The following is a 17,067-nucleotide window of genomic DNA, read 5'->3' as shown; positions in this document are numbered from 1 at the left end:
CAAACCTAAAGGAAATCAACTCTGAATATTCATTGGAAGGACTGATGCTGAAGCTGAAGCTACAATACTTTGGCCACCTGATGTGAAGAGCTGACTCACTGGAAAAGACCCACATGCTGGGAAAGATTGAAGGCAGAAAGAGAAGAGGGTGACTGAGAAGGAGATGGTTGGGTGGTATCACTGATTCAATGGACATGAACTTGGGCAAACTCCAGGAGATGGTGAAGGACAGGGAGGCCTGGCATGCCGCAGTCTATGGGATCACAAAGAGTTGGACATGACTTGGCAACAGAACAACAACTATAGCTCAAAACCAAGCTCATCAACTGGACTTGGTATAAATGTATGTTTTTCTAATCATAACTAATATTTTTCAAGGGGAAAATTTGGGGATAAACATTTGTAAAGAAGTTCTCATAATAGAGTTCAGTTCAATTCAGTCAGTTCAGTCACTCAGTCATGTCCGACTCTTTGTGACCCCATGAATCGCAGCATGCCAGGCTTCCCTGTCCATCACCAACTCCTGGAGTTTACTCAAACTCATGTCCATCGGGTCAGTGATGCCATCCAGCCATCTCATATTCTGTCGTCCCCTTCTCCTCCTGCCCCCAATCCCTCCCAGCATCAGAGTCTTTTCCAATGAGTCAACTCTTCGCATGAGGTGGCCAAAGTACTGGAGTTTCAGCTTTAGCATCAGTCCTTCCAATGAACACTCAGGACTCCTTCAGAATGGACTGGTTGGATCTCCTTGCAGTCCAAAAGACTCTCAAGAGTCTTCTCCAGCACCACAGTTCAAAAGCATCAATTCTTTGGTGCTCAGCTTTCTTCACAATCCAAATCTCACATCTGTACATGACCACTGGAAAAACCATAGCCTTGACTAGACGGACCTTTGTTGGCAAAATAATGTCTCTGCTTTTGAATATGCTATCTAGGTTGGTCATAACTTTCCTTCCAAGGAGTAAGCATCTTTTAATTTCATGGCTGCACTCACCGTCTGCAGTGATTTTGGAGCCCCCAAAAATAAAGTCTGATACTGTTTCCACTGTTTCCCCATCCATTTCCCATGAAGTGATGGGACCAGATGCCATGATCTTAGTTTTCTGAATGTTGAGCTTTAAGCCAACTTTTTCACTCTCCTCTTTCACTTTCATCAACAGGCTTTTTAGTTCCTCTTCACTTTCTGCCATAAGGGTGGTGTCATCTGCATATCTGAGGTTATTGATATTTCTCCTGGCAATCTTGATTCCAGCTTGTGCTTCTTCCAGCCCAGCATTTCTCATGATGTACTCTACATATAAGTTAAATAAGCAGGGTGACAATATACAGCCTTGACGAACTCCTTTTCCTATTTGGAACCAGTCTGTTGTTCCATGTCCAGTTCTAACTGTTGCTTCCTGACCTGCAGGCTGAGAGGCATGTCAGGTGGTCTTATATTCCCATCTCTTTCAGAATTTTCCACAGTTTATTGTGATCCACACAGTCAAAGGCTTTGGCATAGTCAATAAAGCAAAAATAAAAGTTTTTTGGAACTCTCTTGCTTTTTCCATGATCCAGTGGATGTCAGCAATTTGATCTCTGGTTCCTCTGCCTTTTAAAAACCAGCTTGAACATTTGGAAGTTCACAGTTCATGTATTGCTGAAGCCTGGCTTGGAGAATTTTGAGCATTACTTTACTAGTGTGTGAGATGAGTGCAATTGTGCAGTAGTTTGATCATTCTTTGGGATTGGAATGAAAACTGACCTTTTCCAGTCCTGTGGCCACTGCTGAGTTTTCCAAATTTCCTGGTATATTGAGTGTAGCACTTTCACAACATCATCTTTCAGGATTTGAAATAGCTCTACTGGAATTCCATCACTTCCACTAGCTTTGTTCATAGTGATGTTTTCTAAGGCCCACTTGACTTCACATTCCAGGATGTCTGGCTCTAGGTGAGTGATCACACCATCGTGATTATCTTGGTCATGAAGCTCTTTTTTGTACAGTTCTTCTGTGTATTCTTGCCACGTCTTCTTAATATCTTCTGCTTCTGTTAAAGTGAAGTTGCTCAGTTGTGTCCGATTCTTAGCAACCCCATGGACTGCAGCCTACCAGGCTCCTCTGTCCATGGGATTTTCCAGGCAAGAGTACTGGAGTGGGGTGCCACTGCTTCTGTTAGGTCCATACCATTTCTGTCCTTTATCAAGCCCATATTTGAATGAAATGTTCCCTTGGTATCTCTAATTTTCTTGAAGAGATCTCTAGTCTTTCCTATTCTGTTGTTTTCCTTTATTTCTTTGTATTGATCGCTGAGGAAGGCTTTCTTATCTCTCTTTGCTATTCTTTGGAAGTCTGCATTCAGATGCTTATATCTTTCCTTTTCTCCTTTGCATTTCTCTTCTCTTCTTTCAGAGCTATTTGTAAGGCCTCCCCAGACAGCCATTTTACTTATTTGCATACTCCACATCCAAGGTAAGAGAAACCCAAGTAAGATGGTAGGTGTTGCGAGGGGGCATCAGAGGGCAGACACGCTGAAACCATAATCACAGAAAACTAGTCTATCTGATCACACAGACCACAGCCTTGTCTAACTTAGTGAAACTAAGCTGTGCTGTGTGGAGCCACCCAAGATGGACGGGTCATGGTGGAGAGGTCTGGCAGAATGTGGTCCACTGGAGAAGGGAATGGCAAACCACTTCAGTATTCTTGCCTTGAGAACCCCATGAACAGTATGAAAAGGCAAAATGATAGGATACTGAAAAAGGAACTCCCCAGGTCGGTAGGTGCCTAATATGCTACTGGAGATCAGAGGAGAAATAAGTCCAGAAAGAATGAAGCCAAAGCAAAAACAATACCCAGTTGTGGATGTGATTGGTGATAGAAGCAAGGTCCGATGCTGTAAAGAGTAATATTGCATAGGAACCTGGAATGTTAGGTCCATGAATCAAGGCAAATTGGAAGTGGTCAAACGAGATGGCAAGAGTGAGTGTTGACATTCTAGGGATCAGCGAACTAAGATGGACTGGAATGGGTGAATTTAACTCAGATAACCATTATATCTACTACTGTGGGCAGGAATCCCTTAGAAGAAATGGAGTAGCCATCATGGTCAACAAGAGTCTGAAATGCAGTACTTGGATGAAATCTCAAAAACAACAGAATGATCTCTGTTCGTTTCCAAGGCAAACCATTCAATATCACAGTAATCCAAGCCTATGCCCCAACCAGTAATGCTGAAGAAGCTGAAGTTGAACAGTTCTATGAAGACCTACAAGACCCTTTAGAACTAACACCCAAAAAAGATGTCCTTTTCATTATAGGGGACTGCAATGCAAAAGTAGGAAGTCAGGAAACACCTGGGGTAACAGGCAAATTTGGCCTTGGAATATGGAATGAAGCAGGGCAAAGACTAATAGAGTTTTGCCAAGAGAACGTGCTAGTCATAGATAACACCCTCTTCCAACAACACAAGAGAAGACTCTACACATGGACATCACCAGATGGTCAACACCAAAATCAGATTGATTATACTCTTTGCAGCCAAAGATGGAGAAGCTCTATACAGTCAACAAAAACAAGACCAGGAGCTGACTGTGGCTCAGATCATAAACTCCTTATTGCCAAACTCAGACTTAAATTGAAGAAAGTAGGGAAAACCACTAGACCATTCAGGTATGACCTAAATCAAATCCCTTATGATTATGCAATGGAAGTGAGAAATAGATCTAAGGGACTAGATCTGATAGACAGAGTACCTAATGAATTATGGATTGAGGTTCATGACATTGTACAGGAGAGAGGGATCAAGACCATCCCCATAATAGAGTTCAGGAAAGATTAAAAAAAAATACCAAACTTTTTTATATTCTCTTTACTCATTTATGATGTATTTTTAAAATGTTTTTCTTGGGCCCAATCAAAAGAGTAAATTCCATTAAAAAAAGTCATTCCACTTACCTTTTTCTGGGGTGAGGAATAGTCATCTAGATATCAAAGTATGATCTTCAGAGCCAAAGTTTCATTACTTTTACCCCCTAGGGATAAAAGAGCCCTAAACCCAGACTGTGGGATTTATCACATAACTTTCCTGATGGCCAATTCTTAACCACTCTGAACTCAGTTTCCCTAACTCTGAAAGGGTATTTACCATCCTTTTAGGCAGGACACAAAGATTAATTAGTTAAGATTGTGAAGTGCTTTAAGCATGAAATGTTGTATGAGATAATAGGATAAATATTAATAATATCCTGTTAAAAGTACACAGGCAGTCGTGGTAAGGTAACCAGGAAAAATAAATTGCAGTGCTTGGTATTAGATTGGAAATCACTAATGGAACGAAAGTTGTTCATACTGGGAGCAGTGTTGCATCATGTATAATGTAATATCAGGTCATTTTCAATTGTTTTAATTGCCATGAACAACTGATCTTTAGAGCTTTTTCCTGACAAGCTCTTGCATGAGCTTAATGATCATAAAATGGTGCCAAAGACCAGCATTATCCCCATTGAACATTAAATGGTATCGACCCCCTTTACTGCGTCCGTCACTCAGCAGACTCCTTAAAGTAATTCACAGCACAATTAACATTAATTAACTTACAGAAACCCCTCCAAACTCTGCTATTTTCAGATTCCAGACACTGAAGAAAGTAAAGAGGCAACTAACAAAAAGTTATGAATCTTCTTGTGAAAGTCATCAATTAGTGTAAGTAAAAGATTCCTAAATTTTTATAACTCTCATTTATCACTTGCTACTCCTGGTAAGTTTATCCTGTGTAAAAGTATCTTTAAAATCATTCAGGGCTAAAAGAACCATTCATCTCTCTAGTCACATTCACTTTATATCTGAGAGTGGCAGCTTCCAAATTTATGTCAGAGTAAATCAGAATCACAAGTGACTACTACTGCATGTGAGAGAAGTGCGAAACAAGTACCTCTCAGGTGTGCAAGGAAAGAACTTGCCCTGTCCTTCTCATCTCCATTTCTCGAGAACTTTCCTGAAGGAATTGTGTTTCTGCTTTAAGTTTCATGGGACTAATACAGGGTTTCTCTAGAATGTCCGCAATAACAAGAAGCTATTGTTAATTAGATACATGACCATTTACACATATAATCCATTTATCCATTCTTATAAATCTATAAAAGTAAATATTCTGATAATCTTTAACTTGGTACCAATATATTTGCTTTTTCCCACCACGTGAAAGTAACTGTGCAATAGTGTTAGAGCTGGTGCTCCAGTCCATCCAGTTCAAATGCTTTTAACCCTAAAACTAATATACCCTTTTCTTTATGAAGGTAGCAAAGCTGAACATTCACTCTACCCAAAGCATGAGATTAACTACATCTGGAAGGAGGATGCAAAATAGATCACAGGGAACTAACCTTTAAAGGGAAAGCAAGCTTTGTTTTTTATTTTTACTTTTTGCTAGGTAAGAACCTGAGGGGGGAAAAACTGAAAAGAACAGGTATATCTAAGTTTACTGCCAACCTCATTAGCTGGCTAAAAGTGTCCACTCAAAGGTCTTGTTCCTCTAAGATTTGAAAGTTTGAAAGAAAGTAGCTCCTTATTCTGTAGGAGAAGGGGAAACAGAGAATGAGATTCAGTTCAGTTCAGTTCAGTTCAGTTGCTCAGTCATGTCCGACTCTTTATGACCCTATGAATCACAGCACGCCAGACCTCCCTGTCCATCACCAACTCCCGGAGTTCACTCACACTCACATCCATCGAGTCAGTGATGCCATCCAGCCATCTCATCCTCTGTCATCCCCTTCTCCTCCTGCCCCCAATCCCTCCCAGCATCAGAGTCTTTTCCAATGAGTCAACTCTTCGCATGAGGTGGCCAAAGTACTGGAGTTTCAGCTTTAGCATCATTCCTTCCAAAGAAATCCCAGGGCTGATCTCCTTCAGAATGGACTGCTTGGATCTCCTTGCAGTCCAAGGGACTCTCAAGAGCCTTCTCCAACACCACAGTTCAAAAGCATCAATTCTTTGGTGCTCAGCTTTCTTCACAGTCCAACTCTCACATCCATACATGACCACAGGAAAAACCATAGCCTTGACTAGACGGACCTTTTTTGGCAAAGTAATGTCTCTGCTTTTCAATATGCTATCTAGGTTAGTCATAACTTTCCTTCCAAGAAGTAAGCGTCTTTTAATTTCATGGCTGCAGTCACCATCTGCAGTGATCCATTCCACATGAAGTGATGGGACCAGATGCCATGATCTTCATTTTCTGAATGTTGAGCTTTAAGACAACTTTTTTCACTCTCCTCTTTCACCTTCATCAAGAGGCTTTTGAGTTCCTCTTCACTTTCTGCCATAAGGGTGGTGTCATCTGCATATCTGAGGTTATTGATATTTCTCCCAGCAATCTTGATTCCAGCTTGTACTTCTTCCAGCCCAGCGTTTCTCATGATGGACTCTACATATAAGTTAAATAAGCAGGTGACAATATACAGCCTTGACATACTCTTTTTCCTATTTGGAACCAGTCTGTTTTTCCATGTCCAGTTCTAACTGTTGCTTATAGCATCAAATTGGGGCTTCTCAGATGGCACTAGTAGTAAAGAACCTGCCTGCCAATGCAGGAGATGTGAGACTCGGACTTGATCCCTGGGTTGGAGAGATCCCCTTGAGGAGGGCATGGCAATCCAGTATTCTTGCCTGGAGAATCCCATAGACAGAGGAGCCTGGTGGGCTACATTTCTTAGGGTTACAAAGAGTCAGGCATGAGTGGTGACTGAACAACAACATTCTGTATATTACAGTCATAAGCTACCAGGAAATTTAGAATGATGCAATTTTCTTTTCATAGCACTCACAAAGCATTTCCATGGTATTTCTCTCACACCCCTTAGATCTGTGGTTTCGAAATACCTTTTAACAGGATCATACAAGAACAAACTTCCTTTATTATTTTATGGGATCTGCCTGAAAGCAGCAGTGTCAAATCCATGTTCATTTTCTTCTTTCAAGGATACTTGAGGTTTAAATATAGATATTTCTAGTCTATCTCACTCACAGAAACTGTTTTGTTTTTTTTTTTTTATTTTAGGATACTTGTTCTCCCCCAAATAAATTTAGACACCCTTCTTCTTTTTTAATTTCATGGATGCAGAAATGTCTTTAAAAAAAATTTCCTTGAAAGACTGTGGATGCAGACTGGCAAGCCAGCATGAAGTCTGCTGCATTGGACATTTTGTAATAGTAAAATCTACATTGTACATTTCTAACAAGCATTAGGACTTCTGGTTTCTAGTTCCACATGTAAGGAGGAGTGGGGAGGTCGATGCTTTGTCCTAACAGTAAGAAAAAAGAAGACCAGACTGAAAAAAATCAACTCTTTTTGGATCCATAAGAGAGAGGAGGACACAGGGCAGACTGCTGCCATCAGGATTGAGGAGTCAGGTGAATACTGTATTTGAGGCTCACAGAACAGATACTAACAAGTGGAAAACTCCTGGGGAACCGTGCCAGTGAAGGAAAGCCTGGACTGCAACTGATAACTTGCTGGAGGGACACCTAGTCATAGACGGCTCCTCCAAGGATTATGAGATTTACCTCCAGGAGATTAACCTGATTCTCACAATACATATCAGAGATAAAACATTCATGCTTCCAGCAGGTGAAAGGAAACAAGAACTATTTGAAATTTTCCAGAACAAGGCCTACCCTCCAGAGAAGTTAGTTATCCAGAGCTTGACTTCCTTGGTTATTTTCAGACTAATGGACCAGGGAGAAAGAGAACACCCCACTCTATCCTTCCACCTAAGAGAAGACAGGTACCTAATTCCAGCCTACACTATCACACTGAAATGGGGAGGAAAAAAAACTGAGAAATTCTAGTGAGGTTTACAGTTCAGAACACAGGGTCACTATAGGAGTTCTCAGAAATCATAGGGCTATAGACTGCTTCCCCTCTCCTCACACTTTACCATTACTTTGCTAAAGCTGTATTTGTACCAGCAGTTCCTTTAACCCAGTACATCAAGTGCAAACCAAACCACAAGAAGATAATACCTCCTATCATTTAGAATGGAGAAGGCAATGGCACCCCACTCCAGTACTCTTGCCTGGAAAATCCCATGGACGGAGGAGCCTGGTAGGCTGCAGTGCATGGGGTCGCTAAGAGTCGGACACGACTGAGCGACTTCACTTTCTCTTTTCACGTTCATGCATTGGAGAAGGAAATGGCAACCCACTCCAGCGTTCTTGCCTGGAGAATCCCAGGGACGGGGAAGCCTGGTGGGCTGCCGTCTATGGGGTCACACAGAGTCGGACACGACTGAAGTGACTTAGCATAGCATAGCATCATTTAGAAAGTCTACAATTCTTTTTAAAGGAATTCTTATAGCCCTTAAAGAAAACAGCTGGAAGTTTCTTTTTAAAAAATCAACAATATAATTACCATATAATCAAGCAATTCCACTTCAGGTTATTTATCCCAAGAAAACAAAAATTCTACTTCGCTAAGATATATATATATATATATATCCCATATTCATCACAGTGTTATTTACAATAGTCAAGACATGGGAACAACCTAAATGTGTATTGATAGATGAATGGATAAAGAAGCTGTGTTGTATATATGTTATAGTATTATTCAGCTTTAAAAATAGAATGGAATCTTGCCATTTCAGACAACATAGATGGACCTTGAGGGCATTAGCTAAGTGAAATAAGTTAGAAAATGAAATACCCTATGATCTCACTTATATGTGAAATGTAGCAAAGAAACAAACAAAACCCCAAACTTAGAGCTCATAGATAGAAAAAGCAGAAGTGGTGGGTGAGAGAAATGGGTGAAATGAAGTCAAAAGGTACACATTTCTAGTTATAAAATAAGTTATAGGGGTTTATGTATAGCATGGTGACTATGATTAATAATACTGTATTGCATAATTGAAAGTACCTGCTGCTGCTGCTGCTGCTAAGTTGCTTCAGTCGTGTCCGACTCTGTGCGACCCCACAGACGGCAGCCCACTAGGTTCCTCTGTCCCTGGGATTCTCCAGGCAAGAATACTGGAGTGGGTTGCCATTTCCTTCTCCAATGCATAAAAGTGAAAAGTGAAAGTGAAGTCTCTCAGTCGTGCCCGACTCTTAGCGACCCCATGGACTGCAGCCTACCAGGCTCCTCTGTCCATGGGATTTTCCAGGCAAGAGTACTGGAGTGGGGTGCCATTGCCTTCTCTGTTGAAAGTACCTAGGAGAGTCCATTTTGGAAGTTCTCATTTTAAGGAGAAAAAGCATTGTGTATGATGATTTATATTAACTTGACTAATTGTGGTGATAATTTTGCAATATATACAAATATTAAATCATTGTGTTGTACACCTGAAACGAAGATACTGTTATGTCAATTATCCCTCCATTAAGAAAAGAGAGAAACTAAAGAACTACTTTTTCAGCGATCCTGAAAATGTTATTGAAATAGAGTGTGTACTTTAGTTTTCCCATTTTTTATCACCTAATGATCTTTGACCACTGCTGTAAGCAATTATCAAAGTCATATTTCTCTTCTTAGAGAAGAATCCTGTGTTGGCTCATCAGTGCATATCTAAGCAGAATAAATTATTGATTCCACTGATTTACAAATGTACCCAATCTCAAATTTTCAAATGTGAAAGAAAGGAAAATTTGCTGTTCTTGCTGTTATTGAAATGTGCTCCATTATAAATAATTTCTTGTCCTAAATTCTAGCTATCATAAGATACTGACAGCATTTGTCTGGAAAATGCAGAGGACTAAATACCTAAGGCAGATGAGTTGAAATGAAAATAAACAACTCACAAAAAATGTGCATAAGCATTTTTCTGAATTCAGATAGAAAATGTTAATAAGGCAAAAAATTACATAATGTGTAAATACTTTCTATGTCTTCCATAGAGTTTAGTTTTATTAGTATCACTAATTCATATGAATTTCCTTTATGCAAGTTCTTACATTCTCATCTTGGAATCTAGTCCAGTTTCCATATGAAGTTCAAATATTGCAACAGTCTCAGTTCTCCTCTCTGATGTTTTGTGTATATCATTTACAAAATGTCATTGGGCATAGGGGTCTCTTAGTCTACATTCTTCCTTAATTTTCCTATCCTGACTGCAGGGTTTCTTTAAAAGCAAATACTGTATTTCTTTAATACAAATACTGAAATCATTGCTTTCTCCTGCTATGCCCTTTGATTTCTCATATATAAGTTTGCCTGTCTTTCCTCAAAATAGCTAAGCCTCATGAAAACAACAGTTATGGCAGTCATATTCATTATTCTGTCTCCAAGGCCACCAAAAAAGAAATCATTCAAAAATATTTTGAATCAAAAAAATAAATTAATAAAATATACTATGTGGACATTTATGAAAAGAAAACCAGAGTAGCTATATTATTATAATTACAGACAGAGCAGACTTGAAAGCAAAGAAATTTATTGTGGATAAACAAGAGCATCACATAATGATAAAGGATCAGTTCTTCAAGACATAATAATCCTTAATGTATATGTTCCTAACAAGAGAGCATCAAAATACATGAGGAAAAGAAAAGAGAAACAGATGTTTCCACTACCGAGTTTGAGGTTTCAATACCTCTGTATCAGAAAGGACTGATCCAGGAGGCAGAAAACCAGTATGGACATAGCTGAACTCAACAACAGTAATAATCACTTGGATATTAGCTACTTCTATAGGCTATCTCACAGCATAATATACACTCTCCTCAAGCCCACATAAAACACTCACCAAGACAGACCACAAAACATATTAATAAATTTAAAATAGTAGAAATTATATGATTTTTTTTTGAGACCAGAATGGAATTAAACTAGAAGTCAGTAACAGAGATAACTGGAAAATTCCCAAATATGTGACATTCTCCATAACACAAGATTCAAACAGAAAATCTCAGGGAAACCAAAAAATATTCTAAAGGAAAATACAACTTATAAAAATTCATAGAGTGATGTGAAAGCAGAGATTAGAGGGGAATTTATAGCATTAATTGCTTATACCACAGAAGAAGAAAGATCTGCAATCAAACGTGTCTAACTTTGGGAACTAGAAAAGAGCAAATTAAATACAAAATAAGTAGAAGAAAAGAAATAAGATTTAAAGCAGAAATCAACAAAATTGAAACCAGGAAATCAATAGAGAAAGTGAACAAAGCCAAAAGCTTGTTCTTTGAAAAGGATGATAAAATTTATAAGCTTCTACTCAGGCTAAGTGGAGAAGGCAATGGCACCCCACTCCAGTACTCTTGCCTGGAAAACCCCATGGATGGAGGAGCCTGGTAGGCTGCAATCCATGGTGTCGCAAAGAGTCGGACACGACTGAGTGACTTCACTTTCACTTTTCACTTTCATGCATTGGAGAAGGAAATGGCAACCCACTGCAGTGTTCTTGCCTGAAGAATCCCAAGGACGGGGGAGCCTGGTGGGCTGCTGTCTATAGGGTCGCACAGAGTAGGACACAACTGAGGCGACTTAGCAGCAGCAGCACCCAGGCTAAGTGTGAAAAAAGAAGAGAGGACACAAATTACTCATACAGAATTGAGAGAAGACATCACTGCAGACCCCAAAGACATTAAGTGTACATACAGGAGTACAGTGCACAACTCTTTGACCACAAAGTTGACAGAAATGGACCAGTTCCTTGAAAAACATGATGTGTCAAAATGTCTACAAGATGAAACAGGCAACCTGAATAGGCCTACATCTATTAAAGAGACTATCAGTAATTAATAATTAATAACCTTCCACAGCATAGAGCACCAGATACATTCACTGGTGAACTCTACTAAATATTTAAGTAAGAAATTATATCAATTCTCTTTTAGAGGACAGAAGCAGAAGGAATGCCTCAAAACTCATTCTATGAAGCCAGAATTACACTAATGCCAAAACCAGGATAAGAAAATAGATTAATAAGATAGATTAATGTGGAAAAGTCAATCCCTTTCTATGTACCAGCAATGGATAAGTGAAATTTGAAATTAAAAACAATACCATTTTCACTAGCATCCCAATGAAATTTTTAGTTATAAATCTAACAAGATATAATCATGATCAGTATGAAGGAAACTATAAAACTCGGATGAAAGAAAAATCACACAAATACAAGAAAAAAATTACAGGTCAGTATCTCTCATTAACATAGATGTGAAGTGAAGTGAAGTGAAGTCGCTCAGTCGTGTCCGACTCTTTGTGATCCCTTCCAGGCTCCTCCCGCCATGGGATTCTCCAGGCAAAGGTATTGGAGTGGGTTGCCATTTCCTTCTCCAGGGGATCTTCCTGACCCAGGGATCGAACCCGGGTCTCCTGCATTTCATGCAGATGCTTTGACCTCTAAGCCACCAGGGAAGCCCCAACATAGATGGAGGCATCTTCAAAAAAATATTAGCTAATAAAATCCAATAATATACAAAAAGAATGATATACCATGACCAAATATGGTTTGTTCCAGGCCTGCAAGGCTGGGTTCAGCATTCAAAAATCAGTTAATGTAATCCATCAACATTAACAGACCAAACAGAAAAACCATATGATCGTCTGAATAGATGCAGGAAAAGAATTTGACAAAATCCATCAGCTATTATGATAACAAAACAAAACAACCTCTCAACAAGATAGGGATAAAAGGGAACTGCCTCAACTTGGTAAGAAATCTACAAAAACAAAACAAAACAAAAAAACAACAAAAAAAAAACATAGCTAACTTTATGTTTAATAGTGAGAAACTCAATGCTTTCCCACTAAGATCAGGTACAGAAAATGATGTCCCTCTTGTTCCTTTTCAGTATTATACTGGAAGTCCCAGCTAATGTAATAAAATAAGAAAAGAAGTAAAAGGTATGCTGCTACTGCTAAGTCACTTCAGTCATGTCCGACTCTGTGAGACCCCAGAGATGGCAGCCCACCAGGCTCTGCCATCCCTGGGATTCTCTAGGCAAGAAGAATGGAGTGGGTTGCCATCTCCTTCTCCCATGCATGAAAGGGAAAAGTGAAAGTGAAGTCGCTCAGTCGTGTCCGACTCTTTGCGACCCCATGGACTGCAGCCCACCAAGCTCCTCTGTCCATGGGATTTTCCAGGCAAGAGTACTGGAGTGGATGGCCATTGCCACAGATGACATGATCATTCATGTAGAAAATCTAAAAGAATCAACAGCACTGACAAAATCCTAGAACAAATAAGCAATTATAACTAAGTTGCAGGATAGATTAATGTGGAAAAGTCAATCCCTTTCTATGTACCAGCAATGGATAAGTGAAATTTGAAATTAAAAACAATACCATTTTCACTAGCATCCCAATTAAATTTTTAGTTATAAATCTAACAAAATAGAATCAAGATCAGTATGAAGAAAACTATAAAACTCGGATGAAAGAAAAATCACACAAATAGATATTCCATATTCATGAGTAGGAGGATGCAATACTGTCAACATGTCAGCACTTCCCAACTTGATCTATAGATTTGAGGATATCTCAATCAAAATCCTAATAACAATGTGGTATTGGTGAAAGAATAGACAAATAGATCAATGGAACAACAGAGATCCATGAAATAGGCTCATATGAATATAAGCACCAGCTCTTTGATACAGGGGAAGATAGTCTTTTAACAAATGATGTTGGAACAACTGGACACCCGCATGTAAAAAAAAGGAATCTACACGTGAACCTTACACCCTTCACAAAAATGAACACAAAATGTATCATAGGCCCAAATGTAAAATGAAAATTTACACAACTCCTAGAAGAAATAATGGAGAAAATCTAAATAACTGTGTTTGGCAATGACTTTTTAGATACACCACCAAGGATACAATACGTGAAAGAAATAATTTATTCACTGGGCTTCATCAAAATTTAAAAACTCCTGTTTTAAAATAGACACTATCAAATGAATAAAAAAAGTGAAAGACAGAGACAGTATTTGTAAAATGTACATCTGATAAAGGACTGTCATTGAAAATACACATATAACTCAGCAATAAAAAATAAAAATTCAGCCAAAGACCTTAATGGACACCTTACTAAAGAAGATATATGAATGATATGCATATGAAAAGATGTTCTGTATCATATGCCATCTAGAAAATGCAAATAAAAGCAGCAGTGAGATATCTCTCCACTTCTATGAGAATGACCAAAACCCGGGGTACTGATAACACTGAATGGTGGCAAGAATGTAGAACAACTGAAACTCTCATTAATTGCTAGCCAGAATGCAAAATGGTATAGCACTTTAGAAGATAGTTTGATAGTTTTTAATAGAACAAAACATATCAATACTTTTACCGTATGATCTGGCAATCATGCTCCATGATGTTGACACAAAGGAATAAGTGTATGTTTGCACAAAACAGATAGATGTTTTAAGTGGCTTATCCATCATTGCCAAAACCTAGAAGCAACCAAAATATCTTTCAGTAGGTGAATGGGTACATAAATTGTGGAACAGGCTGACAATGAAATACTGTTCAATGTTAAATAAAAATAAGATATCAAATAAGTCATGAAACAGCATGAAGGTATTGTAGATACATAGTACTAAGTGAAAGAAACCAGTGTGAAAAGGCTACATACTATATGATTCCAAGTATGTGATATTCTTGAAGGAGCTTACCTATGGAGAGAATAAAAGGAACAAGGGTTGCCAGGAATTGAATAGGTAGAACACAAAGGAATTTTAGGGCAGTGAAAATCCTCTGTATGATACTAGAATAGTGGGAGCATGTCATTATACATTTGCATAAAGCAATAGAATGTATAAAACCAAGAATGAATCCAACTTAAACTATGGACTTCGTGTGATTATGATGTATCAGTGTACAAGTTGAAGATATATCTTTATTTAGCAAAGAACAATTAATATAACTGGGCAAATGCACCAAGTAAAATAGTATTATGCAGGTCAGGAAGCAACAGTTAGAACTGGACATGGAACAACAGACTGGTTCCAAATAGGAAAAGGAGTACGTCAAGGCTGTATATTGTCACCCTGCTTATTTAACTTATATGCAGAGTACATCATGAGAAACGCTGGGCTGGAAGAAACACAAGCTGGAATCAAGATTGCCAGGAGAAATATCAATAACCTCAGATATGCAGATGACACCACCCTTATGGCAGAAAGTGAAGAGGAACTAAAAAGCCTCTTGATGAAAGTGAAAGTAGAAAGTGAAAAAGTTGGCTTAAAGCTCAACATTCAGAAAACGAAGATCATGGCATCTGGTCCCATCACTTCATGGGAAATAGATGGGGAAACAGTGGAAACAGTGTCAGACTTTATTTTTGGGGGCTCCAAAATCACTGCAGATGGTGATTGCAGCCATGAAATTAAAAGACGCTTACTCCTTGGAAGGAAAGTTATGACCAACCTAGATAGCATATTCAAAAGCAAAAACATTACTCTGTTAACAAAGGTCTGTCTACTCAAGACTATGGTTTTTCCTGTAGTCATGTATGGATGTGAGAGTTGGACTCTGAAGAAAGCTGAGCACCAAAGAACTGATGCTTTTGAACTGTGGTGTTGGAGAAGACTCTTGAGAGTCCCTTGGACTGCAAGGAGATCCAACCAGTCCATTCTAAAGCAGATCAGTCCTGGGTGTTCTTTGGAAGGACTGATGCTAAAGCTGAAACTCCAATACTTTGGCCACCTCATGCGAAGAGTTGACTCATTGGAAAAGACTCTGATGCTGGGAGGGATTGGGGGCAGGAGGAGAAGGGGACGGCAGAGGATAAGATGGCTGGATGGCATCACCGACTAGATGGACATGAGTCTGAGTGAACTCCGGGAGTTGGTGAGGGACAGGGAGGCCTGGCGTGCTGTGATCCATGGGGTTGCAAAGAGTCAGACACGACTGAGCGACTGAACTAAACTGAACTGAAAATAGTAATAATGCTAGAAAATAAGGGAAAGTTAATGGAAATTTCACACTGTTCATCGAGTTCTCAAGGCAAGAATACTGAAGTGGTTTGCCATTCCCTTCTCCAGTGGACCACATTCTGTCAGATCTCTCCACCATGACCCGCCCATCTTGGGTTGCCCCACGGGCATGGCTTAGTTTCATTGAGTTAGACAAGGCTATGGTCCTAGTGTGATTAGATTGACTAGTTTTCTGTGAGTATGGTTTCAGTGTGTCTGCCTTCTGATGCCCTCTTGCAACACCTACCGTCTTATTTGGGTTTCTCTTACCTTGGGTGTGGGGTATCTCTTCACAGCTGCTCCAGCAAAGCTCAGCCGCTGCTCCTTACCTTGGACGAGGGATATCTCCTCATCGCCACCCTTCTGACCTTCAATGTGGGATAGCTCCTCTAGGCCCTCCTGCGCCTGCACAGCCAGGGCTCCTCGGACGTGGAGTAGCTCCTCCCGGCCGCCCCCCCGACCTCGGACGCAGGGTAGCTCCTCTCGGCGTTCCTGCGCCTTCGCAGCCTGGCACTCTCGGCCACTGCCCCTGACCTCGGACGTGGGGTAACTCCTCTTGGCCGCCGCCCTTCTGGCATGGGGTCCTCCCGGCTTCTGCCCCTGACCTCGGACGTGGGGTAGCTCCTCACGGCCATGCTTAGCGTGCCAGTCGCAGCCACCTGGCTTAGTGTGCCAGTCGCAGATGGAGAAGCTCTATATAGTCAGGAAAAACAAGACCAGGAGCTGACTGTGGCTCAGACCATGAATACCTTATTGCCAAATTCAGACTTAAATTGAAGAAAGTAGAGAAAACCACTAGACCATTCAGGTATGACTTAAGTCAAATCTCTTATGATTATACAGTGGAAGTGAGAAACAGATTTAAGGGCCTAGATCTGATAGATAGAGTGCCTGATGAACTATGGTGTGAGGTTCGTGACATTGTACAGGAGATAGGGATCAAGAACATCCCCATGGAAAAGAAATGTAAAAAAGCAAATGGCTGTCTGGGGAGGCCTTACAAACAGCTGTGAAAAGAAGAGAAGTGAAAAGCAAAGGAGAAAAAGAAAGATATAAGCATCTGAATGCAGAGTTTCAAAGAAGAGCAAGAAGAGTAAGAAAGCCTTCTTCAGCAATCAATACAAAAAAATAGAGGAAAACAACAGAATGGGAAAGACTAGA

This window comes from Bubalus bubalis, chromosome 8 (genome assembly GCF_019923935.1).
Source record: "Bubalus bubalis isolate 160015118507 breed Murrah chromosome 8, NDDB_SH_1, whole genome shotgun sequence".
Taxonomy (NCBI): domain Eukaryota; kingdom Metazoa; phylum Chordata; class Mammalia; order Artiodactyla; family Bovidae; genus Bubalus; species Bubalus bubalis.
Note: the sequence above shows the minus strand (reverse complement) of the source record.